The sequence below is a fragment of the Odocoileus virginianus genome, chromosome X, assembly GCF_023699985.2.
Source record: "Odocoileus virginianus isolate 20LAN1187 ecotype Illinois chromosome X, Ovbor_1.2, whole genome shotgun sequence".
Taxonomy (NCBI): domain Eukaryota; kingdom Metazoa; phylum Chordata; class Mammalia; order Artiodactyla; family Cervidae; genus Odocoileus; species Odocoileus virginianus.
The window spans coordinates 15755556-15774828 of record NC_069708.1 but is presented as its reverse complement, the minus strand read 5'-3'; the positions used below and the strand labels follow the sequence as shown (position 1 = coordinate 15774828).

The 19273-nt window shown below is 39.1% G+C and overlaps 1 pseudogene; it reads left to right on the top strand.

The window, feature by feature from the left end:
* Positions 1-754: 754 nt before the first annotated feature.
* On the top strand, positions 755-1368 carry LOC110128206 (NADH dehydrogenase [ubiquinone] 1 alpha subcomplex assembly factor 4-like; annotated as a pseudogene).
* Positions 1369-19273: the final 17905 nt, after the last annotated feature.

Sequence of the window (19273 nt, the reverse complement as noted above, 5' to 3'; positions counted from 1 at the left end):
TCCAACCTCCCACTGCATTCCTGCCCCCCACACCCCACCCCCCCACAACCACCAGTCTGCTATCTATGTCCATGTGTCTGTTTCTGTTTTGTATTTTATATTCCACATATAAGTGGATATTAGCCTTCTGAGACATAGGGTAGAGAATCCGGAAGTAGGTAAGAACCTAAAAAACTGTGAGTTAATAAATGGTTGTTATTTTAAGCCACAAAGTTTGAGGTAGGTAGTCATGTACGGATGTGAGAGTTGGACTATAAAGAAGGCTGAACACCGAAGAATTTGAACTATGGTGTTGGAGAAGACTTTTGAGAGTCTCTTGGACTACAAGGAGATCAAACCAGTCAATCCTAAAGGAAATCAACCCTGAATATTCATTGGAAGGACTGATGTTGAAGCTAAAGCTCCAAAACTTTGGCCACCTGATGTGAAGAGCCAACTCACTGGAAAAAAGACCCTGATGCTGGGAAAGGTTGAAGGCAGGAGGAGAAGGGACCAACAGAGGATGAGATGGTTGAATGGCATCACTGACTCAATGGACATGAGTTTGAGCAAGCTCTGAGAGACAGTGAAGGACAGGGAAGCCTAGAGTGCTGCAGTCCATGGGGTTGCAGACATGACTGAGTGACTGAACAACAACAAAAGTTTGAGGTAGGGGTCACCCCCAGACGTGCACTTTCACTGGTGTGTCTTGGAGGTCGCCCCCACCAGTGTTTAACCACGTGTGGTGTAACTTAGGGCACCATGTTGTGAAGAAATGGAGGCTGCGGTGGCTTGCGTAGTCAGGAATTTCAACCTAGACAACCTAGGCAGAACGGGAAATCAGCAGAATGAAGCCCTCCCCCGCTCCCAGGCACCCCTCCACCAAGAACCTCCTGTGAGAGCAGGAGCCATCCAGAAATTAAGGGAGAAATTGATAGAAAAGATGACAAACTGCTGTCATTACTAAAAGATGTGTATGTTGATTCCCAAGATCCCGTGTCTTCTTTGCAGGTAAAGGATGCCGGAACTCGTCAGAAGCCTAAGGAGTTCAGGTTGCCGAAAGACCATCAGTTTGACATGATGAATGTTAAGAACATTCCCAAAGGCAAAATTTCCATTGTGTGTTGACACTTCTCAATAATCATAAACTTTATCCAGACACATGGACTTCTAAGAAAATAGCTGAAGAATACCATCTAGAACAGCAAGATGTAAATTCCCTTCTCAAATATTTTGTTACTTTTGAAGTCAAAATCTTCCCACCTGAAGCCAAGAAAGCAATACAATAAAAAATGAAGAAAATCTTGACAGGACTTTTCCTGTCTTCATCCCCTGCCCTGTTTGTTTTCCTCATTTGTAGCATGTTAAATTATATAAATTACCAATTGTGTTGACCTCCCTCCTTATGAGAGCTTGCTATTTATGAACTCTTCTGCATTTTCAGGATGGCTGATAGGATTTATTTTTCTCTCTTTTAAACTTTAGTATGGTTTAGTTTGGTTTAGTGTGGTTTAGTTTGTGTTCTTATGTAATATCAGCATGACTAATCAGCACTTGTATACATTTACTGTAAATAAAAGTTACTGTATTTTAAGCAAAAAAAAAAACTGAGGTAATTTTTTTTTTATGCAGCCATAGAAAACAGATAAAGTTTAGGTCAAGGTAATTTGTTTCCTATATGGATATTTAATTATTTCAGGATCATCTGTTAAAAAGGCCATCCTTTTCCCATTGATTTGACTTTGTACCTTTGTCAAAAATCATTGCATCATATTTGTGTGGGCCTATTTTTGTTCTGTTTCACTTATCTATTTGTCTATATTTATATCAATACCATGCTCTCTTAACTGTAGTTTTAGACTAAATCTTAAAATCAGGTAGGGCATGCTCTCTCCAATTTGTTTTCCTCTTCCAAAGTTGTTACAGCTATTCTGAATCTTTTTTAGTATAAGCTTGTTATTTTTCAAACACACACACAAGTGCACTTGCATGCATGTGCGCACGCACACACACACACACACACAGATTAACTGAGTGAATTGAGATTGTGTTAAATGTATAGGTCAGCTTGTGGAGAATTGATATCTTAATAGTATTGATTCTTCCAATCAATGAATATGATGTATCTCTCCATTTACTGAGATCTTTTTCAATTTCCCTCAGCAATATTTTATAGTTTTCAGGTCTTGCACATATTTTTTTTTTCAAATTTACCCCCAAGAATTTCATATAGTGATGCTATTGTAAATAGTTTTATTTCTTTAAGTTCATTTCCCAATTGTATATTTGTGTGTATCATACACACATATACACATAACTGATTTTTGTATGTTGATATTATCTACCACCTCTCAAGTTCTTATGTTTCACCTATAACCCCCAATTTGATCGTATTTGGAGATGGGGCTTTGGGGAGGGATTTAGGGTTAGATTAGTTAATGAGAGTGGAGCCATCATGGTTGGATTAGTGGCCTTATAAGAAATGGAAGAGAGATTGCAGAGCAAGAATGCAGCTATATGCAAGCCAGGAAGAGAATTCTCACTAGAACCCCACCCTGCTGGCACCCTGATCTTGAACATCCAGACTCCAGAACTAGGAGAAAATATATATATATTTTTAAGCATCACTTCCTGCCTCCCCATACACACACCAGTCTATGCATTTTGTTATGACAGCCCAAGTTGACTTATATAAGCTTGTATCCTGCCACTTTGGTAATCTCACTTATACTAGTACCTTTTTAAAAAAGATAATATAGGATTTTCTACACAGACAATTATATCATCTGTTAATAATGTTGAAGATTCAGTCTCTGTGCCCTGGTACTGAATTGAATCTTGGATATGGAGTTTTGGGTGAGGTAGAAAAGAATAGCTTTACTGCTTTGCCAGGCAAAGGGGGGACACAGTGGGTTCCTGTCCTCAAAAACTGTGTGTCTCAGCCTGGGAGAATTTGGTGAGGAGTTTTATAGCAATGGTTCAAGGTTGGGTTGCCAATAAGGATCAGGGTGTACAGGGCTTGCAGTTCCTTAATCTGGCCTCGGGTGGTTCTTCTCTGGAATGAAGAATGGTAAATCCATTTGTTTGGGGGCTTTTGGTTCTCTAAAGAGCACAAAGATACTGTTATGTATATTCCTTGAGGCAATAACAGGATCCTGCCCAAGGTTGCACTATTGTTTCTTGGCTCCTCCTCCCTTTTCTCTGCGTTCCCTCCCTTCTCTGATTAACAACTGGTCACACCTGCCCTTTGGAACTCAGGAAAGGTCATGGAGGCTGAAGTCTGTTCCCTACAAACAAGGAATTGGGTACTCAGAAAACACCCAGGAATCCGACAGGGTCCTGCTCAGCTTCACTAATAAAGATAGTTTTAATTCTTTTCTAATCTTCATGAATTTTCTATTTTCTTGCTTTATTGTGCTGGCTAGAATTTCCAGTCTAATGTAGAATAGAGTAGTGAGAGTGGATATCTTTGCCTTTTTTTAAGACCTTACAGGAAAAACTCTATTTTCAATTGGAAAAAAGTCTACTTTTTTAATGATAAGTATGATATTATTTAGATTTTTCAAAGATGTCCTTTATAAATTTGAGACAGTTTCCTTCTATTCCTAGTTTACTGAGAATTTTTATTGACATAGATGTTGGTATTTTCTTTGTAAATATTGAGATTATCATATTGATGTTTAAGGCCTGCTTCCCTGGTGGCTCAGATGGTAAAGAATCTGCCTGCAATGCAGGAGACTGAGGTTCTATCCCTGGGTTGGGAAGATCCCGTGGAGGTGGAAATGGCAACCACTCTAGTATTCTTGCCTGGAGAATCCCATGGATAGAGGAGCCTGGCGGGCTACAGTCCAGGTCACAAAGAGTTGGACACGACTGAGTGACTAACACTTCTTCATACAGTGAAAAATATTCCATCCTTTTGTTTCTCCTTCCATTAGACAAAGAGAGAATAAAGAGTTGGAAGTCACTTTGATAAATTTTCTCTTTTCCTTTGAGGGGTCTTCCCCCAGAACAGTAGCTCTTTTGTGTGTAATCTGTGATTCTAGGTGAGATTGAAAGTCAGACAGTGGAGAAGTATGTAGCTGATAATCAAAACCTGAGATGGCAGGATTGTCTTCATTATTTGAATTTTAGTGTGTAACATATCTGGTATATATTGGGTTATACATTGGTTTATACATTTTGTATAAACCACAAAATACCTAGAATGAAGCTGTGTTTATGTAACAGTTCTATAGAAATACTTCTTGGCTTAGGAAGAGATAAATTTAAGACCTTAAAAATGTATAAAAGCACGAATCACCTCTTTTTCCTAGTAGGCAATCAGTTAGGCTTCATTATCACTGACATTTTCTTTGTAGATCAAGTCATGGCTATCTCGGGCTGGGAAAGCTGTTGCTGACACTGTTTCTCAGTCTCAAAGACTGAGAGTGAACATAAAATATTTGAAAGCAGGAATTGGAAGGAAAAACAAAACCCTGTCAGGGGAAATGTTACTTGCGGTGTCCAATCTTGATGAATAAAATAAGGAGAGAGCTTTCCTAGCATTTCAGTTGTCACTTTTATTTGTCAATAAATGTTTTTGAATTTTCCCAAGTTAGGAAACAACCAGCAGCAGCAGCAGGGATGGCTAAGGCATAAGCTGCTTGGATGATTATCTCAGCACTGACCTGTAAGCAGCCCCCTCTGGGTGAAATGCAATTGAGTCTCCCTATTAACTCTAGTCCTGAGCGACTCCCTAGCAGTCTCGGTTATCAGGCTCAGAACACATTGAGTTAAGTAGGAAGTCTCATGGCGGGTAATAGTCTTGTGACGCAGATGACTATCAGCAAGAGACTAAGCTGAAAATGACTTCTCTGGGGCAGCTGAGAATGGGAAATCAGGGTGAAAGTTGAGGTGGAGCTGCAAGGTTTGGTTTTCTAGCCTCTGAAATGGTCTTGCACTGTAGGTTAAAGGCCAGGGCTGTACTCATGAATATATACTATTTCTGGCTGCTGTAATTGATTAGCTACACTTTGCAGCTGGCTTGACGAGCCTTGGAGCTACTCAGGGCCCGAGGAGCAGTACAGAATAGCATATCCATAGAGGCTCTGAGTTATCATTGGCCATGTGGAAACTGAGACAGCAAACCTAACAGCAATAAAATACCCCACATTAAATGGAGTGAATTCTGAACCCCTGTCTTCCCAGCATTGCTTCCACATTGGTTATATCACTTTGTATTTTACAGGGGGGGAAAAAAAACCTGTTAACACTTAATCTTTCTTTTTAAAAATTATTCATTTATTTATTTATTTTTGGCTGTGCTGGGTCTTCATTGCTGTGTGGACTTTCTCTATTTGCAGCAAGTAGGTGCTAAGCTCTAGTTGCAGTGCATGGGCTGCTCATTGTGGTGGCTTCTCTTGTTGTGGAGCATGGGCTCCAGAGCACAGACTCAGTAGTTGTGGTGCACGGGCTTAGGTGCTCCATGGCATGTGGGCTCTTCCTGGGTCAGTTGGCAGGCGGGTTTTTTCACTGCTGAACCACCAGGGAAACCCTTAATCTTTCCTAAGTTTGCCTTTATCTCCATTTATCTATGTAAGCAGATGGTATTCTCTTTGTGATGGGAAATGGATTCAACATCTAATGTGGCATGGCCTCAGGCTAAGACCTGGACTCTAGAGAAGACTTTATGGTGTTGTATTCCAGTTTTACCTCTACCTAGCTGTGTGGCACTGGGTAAATTACTTCATCTTTCTGTGGCCCAGTATCCCCATTTATAAAATGAGGATGATGAAATGACTGCCTGGGTATGGTTGTTATTGTATTAGATAAGTTAATAGATATCTGTAGTCATGTACAGATGTGAAAGTTGGACCATAAAGAAGGCAGAGCACCAAAGAATTGATGCTTTTGAACTGTGGGGTTGGAGAAGGCTCTTGAAAGTCCCTTGGACAGCAAGATCAAGCCAGTCAATCTTAAAGGAAATCAACCCTGAATACTCATTGGAAGGACTGATGCTGAAGCTTAAGCTCCAATACTTTGGCCACCTGATATGAAGAGCCAACTCATTGGAAAAGACCCTGATTCTGGGAAAGATTGAAGGCAGGAGGAGAAGGGGCCGAGAGGATGAGATGGTTGAATGGCATCACTGACTCAATGGACATGAGTTTGAGCAAGCTCTGAGAGAGAGTGAAGGACAGGGAAGCCTAGAGTGCTGCAGTCCATGGGGTTGCAGAGTCGGACACGACTTAGTGGCTGAACAACAACAAAGTTAATAGATATAAAATACTTCCAGTGTTTACCACATTCTAGATCTTATTCTAAGTTTTAGTCATTAGTGTTATCTGAAATGACAACAAGATAGCAGTGTACCTGTGTACAAGGTAAAGTTTAGAATTCAAGGCAATGTTACTATTTCATCCTTGACTTCAAACCTATTGCTAAAAGGCTTCCCTTTGTATTTGGTAACTTTTCTGTTAGATTTATTATTGTGCTGTCTTGGCTGTCTAGAAGGTCTTCAAGTGGAGATTTCATTTCCCCTTTCATTTGCTCTGTAAATAAGGAGCAGCTAGCACAAGCAATGTGTGTTTGTACATATTACTTTTACCAAGTATATTTTTCACTAAATAAAAGAACTGGCTTTATGCAGCCTCTACACCTGGATGTTGTGAGTACAGACCTGCATGTATTAACTCCTTGACTATCTGATATTGTTAGAATTAAAAGTCCAAAAGGATACCACCTACCACTTATTGAGACAGAGGATGTGATGGTTAGATGGCATCACCTACACAATGGGCATGAGTTTGAGCAAACTTTGGGAGACAGTGAAGGACAGAGGAGCCTGGTGTGCTGCAGTCCATGGGATTTCAAAGAGTCAGACATGACTTAGCAACTAAACAACAACAGCCACCTGTAGGGCTCTATACAACTACTTTACATAGTAGTTCTCCTGGAACTCTCACAAAATCTCTATGAATTGGCATTAGCTCCACTTTAGAGATGGTGAAATAGAAGCTCAGAAGGATGGAGTTACTCACCAGTGTCACTCACCTCCATGGCCTGGTTCTGTTTGATCAGTTGAAGTTTATTGGTTTGTTTATCACATGGCACTTCGGTTCTCCCTGTTTTAGCCTCACAGGTGTCTTCACTTTATGTACTCTTTATTAAATTTTTCTCCTCCTTGCCTTGTATTGCTTTGATAGTTGTTATCAACAGGCATAAACATCAGTGTTAAATGAAGCTAGTTCACTTTATTTCAGAAAATTAAGCCTTGAGATTACCTGTGCTGTAAATTAACAAAAGCGTGACTTTCCAAGTCACCTGATGTGATCACTAACAAAATTTTTTTAAAATCCTGGCCTCAAATACTCTGATTAACTGAGAATTAAGTGACTGAAGTCCCCACTGTGCTCAGAATGTGGCCACAATGATGGGGTGGGTAGAGAAATACAGGTTGAGCTTTTCACAACAGACAAAATAATTCATAGGCTTCATAAAGATTCTGGATTATTACAAGGGAAGAAGATCTATTCATCAAAGCTATGATTGAAGGAGGGAAGCTTCTCAGTTCTTCTCTTTTCATGTTTCAGTGGCAGCACAGCATAGCAGTTTAGAAACACTGATGCATTCTGGAGCCACATGGCTGACTTGAAATCACAGCTGGACGTTACAGGCCATGTGATGTCAGGCAGTTATTTGACTCATCTAATCTCCAAGCAGCCCTATGTAGTAGGTACTGTCATTGTCCTGCTTCATGAATGAGGAGACTAATACACAGAGACTTTATATAACCTGCCTTGGTTTATCCTGGTGACATATCCTCAAGCCTTGTGATTCTGGGATTAAGATCTGATCCTTTAGGCTAGGGCTTTGGTATATAAGAAGCCATGATTAAATGGAAATGTCAGATGAAATTTTATGCCTCTATTCCAGCTATATCTGCAAGCCCTTTTCCTTACCTATCAACAGTGTAATTACTATTCTCTTGACACACTTCCCTCCTTCCATCCCTCCCCAAGCTCTATTCTAATTCATCTCACATTCTCACAGGTGGAAAGCATCTGTTCCCAAGCCAGTGATATGGATTTGTGGAAGGAAAAGAGATGAGAGTGGGGTGAACACTTCATGGCTCATATAGAGGAATGCCAGGAACCATCCTCCATAGCTCTGTGATATCCTCTTGACCCACCACTTTCAGATAAGTTCCTCCAAGTGCCTGCCAAACCAGTGCTGCTTGAACTTTCACGTAAGAGTCCCTGGGGATATTAAAATGCAGAGTCAGACTCATTAGGTCTGTGGTGAAACCTATGATTTGTATTTTTAAGAAGTTCCTAGGTGATGCTGATGCTGCTGGTTCATGGACTACATTTTGAGTAGTTAAGTGCTAACTCATTCTTCTCTTGAAAGACAGAACAAAGATGGTGTATCTGTGGAGACTGTTCGGGGCATTTAAAGACTGTAAGAGGGGTCTGACCAGGGTTCTCCTAGAATATCCTGCTAATGAGAATCAAGATTCATTATGAGTCCTAATGACTGGTGGTTTCTACAGTTGTTCCAGTTTGTAATGGCTAGTAGGCCTAGGTGAGCTGTCACTGGAGATAACTTGAACTGTGGCTTTCCCACGAGCCCAGTCTGTAAGCCTTGCTACTGCTGTCCCATTCCTGAGTTTACCTTGAGTTCCTTCTCAGATTAAGCCCCTAGAATACTAGGGCCTTGACAAGAGCCCTGACAACCTGTCTAGTCTTGCCAGCCCTCCTTTTATTAATAATAACTCATGACCCTGATCTTACGCCACAAGACCCTGGGGTCCTCCCCTGAAGGTAGCCCAGAAATGTTCATGCCTCCACTTGCCTGACCACAGTTGTTGTCACTGACCTGTGATTTTGGGGATTTGGGGCAGTGTAAGCCCTTTTACACTGGCTCTGTATCCCTTTTTAAAAATATTTACTTATTTGGCTGTGAGGAATCTTAATTGTGGCATGCAGGATCTTTTTTTTTCTTTAGTTGCAGAACTACAGATATTTAGTCCTGGCTTTTGGGAGTTGGCTCCTCGACCAGGTTCAATTCTTGCATTGGGAACTCAGAGTCTTAGCCCCTGGACCAGAGAAGTCCCAGCTTCTGTATCCTTTTGACATGCCCCCATTATACTTTTTTTTTTTTTTTTGCTTAATAAATATTTATTGACTGTCCTGCCTCTCTCCCTTTTTTTTTAAATTTTTTAAATTTATTTTTATTTTTATTTTTTTTATTAGTTGGAGGCTAATTACTTTACAATATTGTAGTGGTTTTAGCCCTAGCTAGCTTTCTAGCCCCAAATCATTCAGGCTTCCCTTTTATTTTCCCTGACACAGACATAGATTCAGCCAGTTTTCCATGTAGATTATTTCTAGTGGGAAATGATTCTTATACATCAAGAATCAAGATCTGAGTGCTATCTATCTTCAATACAACTGGGATATCATTGCATCTAATATATCTTTCAGGGATAAAGCTAGCATATATTAATATGAATTAAACAGTTTAAATATATTTCCAATTCAAATTTAATACTACAGAGTTTTTTTTTTAATTTCTCTATTTTTTTCCTCTAACACTTAAAATTTTGCTTCCCCAAAAGATTACTTACTTTCTTGCTTATTCTACAATATACATACAATTGCAAAAACTGTACTATTAATATTCTCACTATTTTAAATGATTGAATTAAGTTTAAGATTTCTTTGCTGTTCTTTTTATCTTAACACACAAATCTATCTGTATATGCTCTGTAAACATATGAGAATGTAGACATTTCAATGAACAAAATCCCTTGAAATGACTCTTTTCTTTGTGTGATTATTACCACTTTCATCTGAAATTAGGTTTTCTGTGCTTAGTTTTAAGTTTTGCATACTTTTCTTTTTGGTAGAAATTGATTTTTGTGTAGCTAAGACATTTACAACATTCAAAGTCAAAACTTTTTGAAAAAACTATGTTCAGAGAAGAGCTACTTCCATCCCTTTTATCTGTAAATACTCCTTTCACCTATTGCCATAAGCAATCATTTTTATTCAGGTTTTTTCTTTTTTCATTTCATTAGTTTAGGTCCTAGTTTGTCTATTTATTTCAAGAAGCCAGCTTACCTATTTGTATATTAATTCAATCATTAACTCTACTTTTTAGAATTCTGTTCTTTTGGTTTTGTTGGTTTTTTCCTTTTTGAGTTGTATATTTATTTTCATGCTTTCATTTTTATCAATTTTAGAATTTAAGGCTGTGAATATTCCTATTATCAATGTTATATGGGCTTTCCTTTGAAATTCTGCATTTTCACTTTATTTCTCCCATTTAATAGAAAGTTTTAAAGTGGCCTCTGTATTTCCTACCACACTTTGTGGTTTTGTTGGCCATGTATCTGGTTTTATCCAATGAACCTTGAGAAGTAGAATGTATCACTTCCAGAAAAAGGTAGTAAAGTAGACAGTATGCTGACAGAGACAATTTTCTCTCTTTGTCTGAGTGGCTAGAAGTGAAAGACTCTGTCTTGGTAGAACCATGATTAAAGGAGCCTGGATCCCTGATCTATCGCTTTGAGGCAGGGTTGGTAAACTTCTTCTATAAAGGGCCAGACAGTAAATATTTTTGATGTGTGTTGCACAACATACGGTCTCTGTTGCAAAAACTCAACTCTGCTTTTGTAGCCATAGATAATATGTAAATGAATCAGCATTGCTATGATCCAATAAAACTTTATTTATAAAGACAGGGGTTAGCTGGATTTAGCCTGTGAATTATAGTTTGTTAACCTCTGGTTTATAGAAAAACTGCCCAAGGTAGCTGTCCAAACTGCATAAAGTCATGTCAGAAATAAGAAGTCCCGGCATAAATCACAGCAAGATCCTCTATGACCCACCTCCCAGAATATTGGAATTAAAAGCAAAAATAAACAAATGGGATCTAATGAAACTTAAAAGTTTTAGCAAAACAAAGGAAACTATAAGCTAGGTGAAAAGACAGCCTTCAGAATGGGAGAAAATAATAGCAAATGAAGAAACAGACAAAAGATTAATCTCAAAAATATACAAGCAACTCCTGCAGCTCAATTCCAGAAAAATAAATGACCCAATCAAAAAGTGGGCCAAAGATCTAAACAGACATTTCTCCAAGGAAGACATACAGATGGCTAACAAACACATGAAAAGATGCTCAACATCACTCATTATCAGAGAAATGCAAATCAAAACCACAATGAGGTACCATTACACGCCAGTCAGAATGGCTGCTATCCAAAAGTTTACAAACAATAAATGCTGGAGAGGGTGTGGAGAAAAAGGAACCCTCTTACACTGTTGGTGGGAATGCAAACTAGTATAGCCACTATGGAGAACAGAGTGGAGATTTCTTAAAAAACTGGAGATAGAACTGCCATATGACCCAGCAATCCCACTTCTGGGCATACACACCGAGGAAACCAGGTCTGAAAGAGACACATGTACCCCAATATTCACTGCAGCACTGTTTATAATAGCCAGGACATGGAAGCAACCTAGATGCCCATCAGCAGATGAATGGATAAGAAAGCTGTGGTACATATACACCATGGAATATTACTCAGCCATTAAAAAGAATTCATTTGAATCAGTTCTAATGAGATGGATGAAACTGGAGCCCATTATGCAGAATGAAGTAAGCTAGAAAGAAAAACACCAATACAGTATACTAACACATATATATGGAATTTAGAAAGATGGTAACAATAACCCTGTATGCAAGGCAGAAGAAGAAACACAGATGTATAGAACAGACTTTTGGACTCTATAGGAGAAGGCGAGGGTGGGACGATCTGAGAGAACAACATCAAAACATGTATATTATCAAGTGTGAAACAGATCACCAGTCCAGGTTGGATGCATGAGACAAGTGCTCGAGGCTGGTGCACTGGGATGACCCAGAGGAATGGGATGGGGAGGGAGGTGGGAGGGGGGTTCAGGATGGGGAACACATGTGGATCCATGGCTGATTCATGTCAATGTATGGCAAAAACCACTACAATATTGTAAAGTAATTAGCCTCCAACTAATAAAAATAATTGGGGAAAAAATAAAATAAATCTATACATAGAAGTACCCCCCCCAAAAAAAAGTAAAAAAAAAGAAAAAGAAATGAGAAGTCAACTTCTATCATATTAAGTCACTGAATTTGGAGATTGTTTGCTACAGTAGATAACAACATTTCCCCTAGAGGGGAATACAAGAAAGAATCTCAGAATCCGATTCAGTAATTTCCTCAAGTAGAAATGACTATGGAAGGAAACCTATGACAAACCTAGACAGCATGTTAAAAAGCAGAGACATTACTTTGCCAACAAAGGTTCATCTAGTCAAAGCTATGGTTTTTCCAGTAGTCGTGTATGGATGTGAGAGCTGGACCATAAAGAAAGCTGAGCACCAAAGAATTAATTCTTTTGAACTCTGGTGTTGGAGGAGACTCTTGAGGGTCTCTGGGACTGCAAGGAGATCCAACCTGTCCATCTTAAAGGAAATAAGTCCTGAATATTCAATGGAAGGACTGATGCTGAAGCTGAAGCTCCGATACTTTGGCCACCTGATGCGAAGAACCAACTTATTGGAAAAAGACCCTGTTGCTGGGAAACGTTGAAGGCAGGAGGAGAAGGGGACAACAGAGGATGAGATGTTGGATGGCATCACTGACTCAATGGACATGAGTTTGAGCAAACTCCAGGAGCTGGTGATGGACAGAGAAGCCTGGCATGCTGCAGTCCATGGGGTCGCAAAGAGTCAGACACAACTGAGTGACTGAACTGAACTGAATTTCCTCAAGAGCCATAGCTGGTTCTTGACAAATATGAGATTTTAACGAGGTCTATACAACTTCAAAGCCCATGTTTTCCCATGATACCATATTGCATCTCTGTCTTCACTTTTTCTATTGAAGAAATTTTAGACAATTGAGATTGAAAGATATGCCCAAAATCATATAGCTAGTTAGAACTCTATCAGATTATTGTTCAAAAATGTTTACTTCTTTCCTCTTACACCTTTGGAAAAAAATATATTTCCCTAAAACTTTGACTTTGGACTTGTCCATGTGATTTGCTTTAGCCCTAGAGAGGAATGGGTGAGTTTTTTTTTTTTTTTTAAGGAATGAGTGTTTGTTATTGCCCCTTATTGTTTTGTTAAAAGCATTTATTTATTTGTCTGCACTGAGTCCTAGTTGCAGTACTTGGGATCTTTAGTTGTGGTCTTTAGTTGCACGCATGTGCACTCTTAGTTGAGGCATGTGGAACCTAGTTCCCTGACCAGGGATTGAACCTAGGCCCCCCTGCATTGGGAGTGTGGACTCTTATCCACTGGACCACCAGGGAAGTCCCGTCCCTTATTGTTTAGCTTTCCCATTTGATTTGCTTTAGCCAATGCTATGATCAAAAGTTGGTGCAAGCAGAAATGTGAAACTTCCACATTTGAGCTTGTCTTTTGGTGCCTTTGCCATCGTCCTGGTAGCTGCTGTCCCTTCAGCTGGGTTCCACAGTGTGGGCACACAGAGATCAGACGTGTACCCCAGCAGCAAGGGAACAAGCCATGCTGGAGCCTCAAGTTGAAACAGAATTACCCAGTGGAGCACAGCCTTAATCCAAGATGTGTAAGTGAAAACAAGTGATTGTAGTTTCAATTCGCTGAGTTTTAAGGTGGTTTGATTACAGAGAATTATTTTGACAATAGAAAACTCATAAAGGCAGAGATTCCCTTCCCCTTGCCCCTGACAGCCCAGGAAGTTTTCTGAATCCTTGCCTACTTATTTTTTCTATGGAGTAGTTTTTGATTGATCTACCTTTGAATTTCAAATTATTTCAGTTAGAAGTTCCTCACTCTGTGATTTATGTCGGAGAGTGTTTTGCCTATGTTCTCCTCTAGGAGTTTGATAGTTTCTGGTCTTACATTTAGATCTTTAATCCATTTTGAGTTTATTTCTGTGTATGGTGTTAGAAAGTGTTCTAGTTTCATTCTTTTACAGGTGGTTGACCAGTTTTCCCAGCACCACTTGTTAAAGAGGTTATCTTTTTTCCATTGTATATCCTTGCCTCCTTTGTCGAAGATAAGGTGACCATAGGTTTGTGGATTTATCTCTGGGCTTTCTATTCTGTTCCATTGATCTATATTTCTGTCTTTGTGCCAGTACCATACTGTCTTGATGACTGTGGCTTTGTAGTAGAGTCTGAAGTCAGGCAGATTGATTCCTCCAGTTCCATTCTTTTTTCTCAGGATTACTTTGGCTATTCGAGGTTTTTTGTATTTCCATACAAATTGTGAAATTATTTGTTCTAGTTCTGTGAAAAATACCGTTGGTAGTTTGATAGGGATTGCATTGAATCTATAGATTGCTTTGGGTAGTATAGCCATTTTGACAATATTGATTCTTCCAGTCCACGAACACGGTATATTTCTCCATCTGTTTGTGTCCTCTTTGATTTCTTTCATCAGTGTTTTATAGTTTTCTATGTATAGGTCTTTTGTTTCTTTAGGTAGATATACTCCTAAGTATTTTATTCTTTTTGTTGCAATGGTGAATGGTATTGTTTCCTTAATTTCTCTTTCTGTTTTCTCATTGTTAGTGTATAGGAATGCAAGAGATTTCTGTGTGTTAATTTTATATCCTGCAACTTTACTGTATTCATTGATTAGCTCTAGTAATTTTCTGGTAGAGTCTTTAGGGTTTTCTATGTAGAGGATCATGTCATCTGCAAACAGAGAGAGTTTCACTTCTTCTTTTCCTATCTGGATTCCTTTTACTTCTTTTTCTGCCCTGATTGCTGTGGCCAACACTTCCAAAACTATGTTGAATAGGAGTGGTGAGAGTGGGCACCCTTGTCTTGTTCCTGATTTCAGGGGAAATGCTTTCAATTTTTCACCATTGAGGGTGATGCTTGCTGTGGGTTTGTCATATATAGCTTTTATTATGTTGAGGTATGTTCCTTCTATTCCTGCTTTCTGGAGAGTTTTAATCATAAATGGATGTTGAATTTTGTCAAAGGCTTTTTCTGCATCTATTGAGATAATCATATGGTTTTTATCTTTCAATTTGTTAATGTGGTGTATTACATTGATTGACTTGCGGATATTACAGCAGGATCCTCTATGACCCACATCCCAGAATTTCAGAAATAAAAGCAAAAATAAACAAATGGGACCTAATGAAACTTAAAAGCTTTTGCACAACAAAGGAAACTATAAGCAAGGTGAAAAGACAGCCCTCAGATTGGGAGAAAATAATAGCAAACGAAGCAACAGACAAAGGATTAATCTCAAAAATATACAAGCAACTCCTCCAGATCAACTCCAGAAAAATAAATGACCCAATCAAAAAATGGGCCAAAGAACTCAACAGACATTTCTCCAAGGAAGACATACAGATGGCTAACAAACACATGAAAAGATGCTCAACATCACTCATTATCAGAGAAATGCAAATCAAAACCACAATGAGGTACCATTATACGCCAGTCAGGATGGCTGCTATCCAAAAGTCTACAAGCAATAAATGCTGGAGAGGGTGTGGAGAAAAGGGAACCCTCTTACACTGTTGGTGGGAATGCAAATTAGTACAGCCACTATGGAAAACAGTGTGGAGATTTCTTAAAAAGCTGGAAATAGAACTGCCATATGACCCAGCAATCCCACTTTTGGGCATACACACCAAGGAAACCAGATCTGAAAGAGACACGTGTACCCCAATGTTCATCGCAGCACTGTTTATAATAGCCAGGACATGGAAGCAACCCAGATGCCCATCAGCAGACGAATGGATGAGGAAGCTGTGGTACATATACACAATGGAATATTACTCAGCTATTAAAAAGAATTCATTTGAATCAGTTCTAATGAGATGGATGAAACTGGAGCCCATTATACAGAGCAAAGTAAGCCAGAAAGATAAAGACCATTACAGTATACTAACACATATATATGGACTTTAGAAATATGGTAACGATAACCCTATATGCAAAACAGAAAAAGAGACTCAGATGTATAGAACAGACTTGTGGACTCTGGGAGAAGGCGAGGGTGGGATGTTTCAAGAGAACAGCATTGAAACATGTATATTATCTAGGGTGAAACAGATCACCAGCCCAGGTTGAGTACATGAGACAAGTGCTAGGGCCTAGTGCACTGGGAAGACCCAGAGGGATCGGGTGGTGAGGGAGGTGGGAGGGGGGACTGGGATGGGGAATACATGTAAATCCATGGCTAATTCATTTCAATGTATTCCAAAAACTACTGTAATGATGTAAAGTAATTAGCCTCCAAGTAATAAAAATAAATGGAAAAAACAACAACAAAAAAAACAAACAAAAAAATAAATAAATAAATAAAAATAACCCCCCCCCCAAAAAAAAGAAGTTCCTCACTCTTACATATACTATTACTTTCTTCACTGTGATAATGAGTTTTAGTGGTTTGATTTTCTCCATATTTTAACAGCTAGCTACAATTCACATTTCTTTTACCTAGAAACAAATAAGAAGTGTTGAAAATAAACTACAACCCACGTCCTCTCCCATGTAAAACTCGGGTGACAATTAAAAATACTTGTTCAATCCAAAAAACCAACCAGTTAAAACCAACTATTACAATGTCAGTCTACCCAATAACTGCATTCTTAAATGAGAAGAAAATAGCATTTGCCTCTTTCTCCTCTTCTTTCCCCCTCTGTTCCACACACCCCAACACAGGCAAAGCTGTAAATCTAAACTATGACCCTCAAAATTGATAGAAAAAAAGACCCTAACTTTTGGTCAGTCTCATTCTGCCAGAGAATCAGTATTTTCCTGGAGTAAAACTCCTCCCCTCCTCCCCACAGGCAAGGGCACAGCAAATGGTCAGGGAATCCTCAGGAAGGCTGGGGACTTTTGTGAGATAAACACTGATTGTTCTGAAGCCCATAGCTAGGCTGATCTGTCTTTTCCCAGAAGATATTTCTATAAGCAGCAATACTAGGCCCACAGGCTTTAAAATTGCATTTTAATACCATATTTGAGCTCTCTGACCTTCTTGTAAAAGAGACTAAAAAGTAAACAAATGGCAATTTATACTTGAACTCCATCATGCAATTAAATTTTCACTTATGCTATCCATTTTTTTTTCTTATTTCCAATGGTTCATTTAAAATAATATGCTTGGCTTCTTTTAAAAAGAGTCATTAGGTATTTCCTCTCCTCTGAACCTCTCTTAGGTCACCTTGCCACTAATTGAGACCGAAAGAGAATTCACTCTTAATTGTTTCTTTGTTTCTGCTGTGATTTTACATTGCTTCTTTTCTTGTTTTTAATGATCAGGTTGAGAGATAACAGGCATTTCTTTGGATTGTATTAAAGAGGTCAGATGTGATAATATGATCTGTTAATACTTTTGTTTGCCAGGTATCGATTTCTTGCTTGCAAGTGTTCTCATTTCTATCCCTCTCCTGCCTCTCTTCCCTACACAGGTTCTCATTGTTCCCAAGGTGTCAGAATTCAACCCAAACCACCAAAATAATTCCACTTGTCTCAGATTTTTACATTTTTTCATTTTCTTTATGATGAGGGTATATTTGAAGAGAGAATCAGATGTTTTAAGCTACTGATTCTTTGTTCCCATGACAACCTTGATGACATCAGGGAGCAGACACATCAATGCCACGAAGATTCCAATGTAAAATGAATGTGACAAATGCCTCTCAATTGTAGTTTAAATCTTTTCTATGCTAAAAACAATGTGAGCTTTGGCAGTGGAGGTGGTGAATAAAAGTTCATTCCCTAAAGACTGCCTATACTATGCAATTAGAATACTTGGAATTGCAATATTTCAAATACTGGATACTTTCACCCCTCTCCAGAAATGTTTCTCAGTCAGAAAACATCCACCTAATACCACACTTACCTGTAACTTGCTAATCCATTTAGCTCCAGACAGCTTGTGTATTTAGCGTGCAGTTGAGATAAAATGAGTACTGCAATTTATTCTCTCATTTGGCACACAAAAGTGGCACACTTCGAGGACTTATCCTTGGGAAGCAAACACAAAAAAACCCATCTGCTTTTAAGAATCTCCGGAAGCTTAAGGCAGCTGGGCGAAAAATCATTTCCAAATTTCCATGGAGTTGAGGTGTTGTATCATTTTCATTTTCATTCTTGTCACAGCCCAAGACTTCAATGCTACACTTTAAAATAAGTCATTTTCACTTGCAAGAACTTTATCTGTTTACATCTTTTATTGAAAAGTTTTTATTTCAACTTGGTAGTCAAGGCCTGGCTGCCGATGCAGGAGATGACGTAAGAGATGTGGGTATGTTTCCTAGATTGGGAAAATCCCCTGAAGGAGAGCATGGTAACCCACTCCAGTAATCTTGCCTTGAGAATCCCATGGACAGAAGAGCCTGGCAGGCTATGGCCAGAGTGTTGCAAAGAATTGGACACGACTGAAGAGACTTAGCATGCATGCAGTAATTATAACAATTCCTTTGACATCCACCACTCCCTTCTCCAACACTTTCTCCTTTCCAAATAAAAGATATGGTCATCTGTCTGCAAAGGGCTGTAGTTAACAGCTGGTACTCACAATTTTCCACAGTATGGATGGGCTCCTTATAGCATACAAGAGGATCTGCTTAATAGTCTTTGGTATTCTGCCTTGTTTATCTGGGCCATGATTCCCCATCATTAGATTCCCATGCTGCTGGTGTAAATGGGCTTTTGTCTGAATTCAGGCTAATTTAAGACACTCCAAGACCCAGCCTTTCCTGAATTCCCAGATCTTCTGTTCTCATCTTGGGCTGTGAGGTTCAAGATATGTTAACTGGATGGAGGCCCTTCTGCATCCTTCCTTGTATACATCCTTCAATCTAATATGTACTGACAGATAGATGGGCACTGATCGATAGATAGAATATAAACACATTTTGCCTTCTGAATGTGTTCTCCCTTCTGTGTTCCACACATCACAAATCAAGCGGTGTGAATTAAGTTTTCGTCATCTTTGCAGGGTTGCTTTCTGAAACACTGACCACTTTGCATAGAATTTCATTTTCAGCCCTGCATGTTCCTTAGCTGCCTGGAATAAGCAGAGTTAGAAAACCCAGAAAGCACAATATAGTATTTTGTTGAGTCACAGTTTGATACTATAAAGTACCAGGGAAAGGATTAAGCCCTAGTTTCAATAGATTCTGGATGTCTCCTAACTCCAAGTCACAGTGTTAAGCAAAGAGTGTGATATCCAAGCCTCTCTAAAGGTTTAAGACCCAAGAAGGAAATGAGGCATGGATGAAAAGTCCTCCTGAA